This window comes from Pteropus vampyrus, unplaced genomic scaffold (assembly GCF_000151845.1).
Source record: "Pteropus vampyrus isolate Shadow unplaced genomic scaffold, Pvam_2.0 Scaffold22072, whole genome shotgun sequence".
Taxonomy (NCBI): Eukaryota; Metazoa; Chordata; class Mammalia; order Chiroptera; family Pteropodidae; genus Pteropus; species Pteropus vampyrus.
Genome location: NW_011910853.1, coordinates 1 through 2,133, shown reverse-complemented (window position 1 = coordinate 2,133; position 2,133 = coordinate 1). Strand labels below are relative to the sequence as shown.

Below are 2,133 nucleotides of genomic sequence, written 5' to 3'. Positions count from 1 at the left end.
CCACTTAAAAAAAAGACACGTGGAATGGATGGATAATCTGCGTAAATCGAGGGGCAGGTATAAATTGATTATAACAAAGATATATAATAAATATTCCCTCAAAAAAAAAAAAACAAAAACTTTCTGAGCACTTACTATGTGCCAGGTTCTCAGGACACAGAAACAAACAAGACAAAGTCCCAGCTCTTCTTAGAGCTTACATTCTAAGGAAAATGCAAGAATATTGAGAAATATTTCTATAAATAAATGATTCAGTGGAAAACTGAGAAATATCTTACCTTACTTATCAAATGGATTATCTCTCCCTCTTTAAAAGTAAGTTCATCTTCATTAGTACCTTCATAGGCAAATAATGTTCTACAATATTCCTTAGCTAAAATAAAGAATGTAAATAATGTAGTTTACATAAATTAATTCAACAAATACTTATTAAATCTCTATTTCGTGCAAAAAAAAGTGTACACTAGAAGCTACTAAAATGACTTTTAATAATTTCAGCCAATAATGTATGTTGAATTAAGTAACAATTTCATTAATCATTCATTTAAATAGTTACTAAGTACCTACTATGCCCCTGGCACAATTCTAACTGCTATGGGGGCAGGAAAGTATATCAGTGAACAAAGCATATTAAAATTCTTGTCTTCACTGTGCTTATATCTAGTAGGAGTCAATATTCTGATCAAGTAGTACAGTGTTAACAACTGTCCTCAATAAATCTAATAATATATTTGAGTATGCTTTATTCCAGGTATAAAAACTTTATTCAAAAACTTACCTTTAATTTTACCTTCAGTGTCTGTTTTTGTTATCTCCACACTCTGAGTTCTGGATCCCAGTGACTGTATGACTAAAGGCTAGAATAGAGAAGGATACCATCAACTATTTTAAGTTAGAAAGATGATAATATTATTAAACAAAATTTCCACTTACAGTTATCCAGCTTTCCCTAATGGTACCTATAGCCAGGTTCGTAATGTGACTGAAAACTCTGCCATGAAAAAGATCTTAAAAGCTACTTAAATGATAGCTCAGAACTTCTAACTTTTACAACTCTGATTTTATAAATACTAAATGCTCTGATACTCATAATAAATACTCCAGTTTTAGAACCTCTAAAATAAATAATAGTATTTGAAAATTTACTACATACCAATCCCTGAGTTGAGCACTTCACATATATTACAACTTAACCCACAGAACACTCTGCATAAACTAGGCACTATTGTTTAGTCTTTATAGATTAGCAAACAGTTAAATGACTTGTCCACTATAACAGTTAATTAGTAGTAGAACCCAGATTTAAACCTAGGAAGTTTGACTCCAGAAACTGTATTCTAAAACATCACTAAACTTTGTTACAATGAGATAAAGTCTTGATACTTCCTTGTTGCTATATGAATGAAAACATTTAAATAATGTAACTCTTATTATAACTATAGTAGAAAATTTTCCATATAATTTACAATTAAATTCTTCACCATCTTATACTAGTGTTTCCTTGAGTTCTCTCCCCAGAAATATCTGACTTTAAGATTTCATTAGTTAAAAATGTGAGCATACCTCTAACTTATGTTCTCTGTATATTCCGTTAACTATTAAGATACTCACTTTAATTTTCCCAATTCTAACCATCATATCTTCCAATCTGGTGTCACCTATAAATGTAGCAAATTTGCTCCCTGCTTTATCAATTCCTAGATCAGTGATCAAAGCAAGCCTCACAAGGCCATCATATAGGATGACCCTGAGACTACTCTCACTAACAACAACTCTGGAGTACTGGAAATTTTAAATGGCAATCGAAAGATTACTACTGTAGGCACCAATCAAATATTCAATACAATCATAAGCTTTACAGTTGGATAGGGGCCCCAAATCATCTAATGTAATGTTCTTCCTAATGCAGACATATTGCTTTTCCAATATTCCTAGTGGTTATATGGCTACACAGCACCACAAACAAGAACTCCAGTCTTTACCTTGAAAAACAAGAATCAGTTAGGCCTCATAATCTTAATGCTAAACCATCTCAGAGCTAGGAGGGTAGGGCACAAAGTACAAATTCTCTTTCCTGAACCCAAATCATAATTACATGAGAAATTATGTAGCAAGCTAGGAAAAAAAAAAAAA

At 31.7% G+C, this 2,133-nt stretch overlaps 1 long non-coding RNA gene across 1 annotated transcript; it reads right to left on the bottom strand.

Moving 5' to 3' along the window:
- Window positions 1–295: 295 nt before the first annotated feature.
- On the bottom strand, window positions 296–906 carry LOC105311027. The gene is made up of 2 exons (XR_897603.2): window positions 779–906; window positions 296–373 (listed from the first exon to the last, which is right to left on the bottom strand). It is a non-coding gene; the product is annotated as an uncharacterized LOC105311027 (long non-coding RNA).
- Window positions 907–2,133: the final 1,227 nt, after the last annotated feature.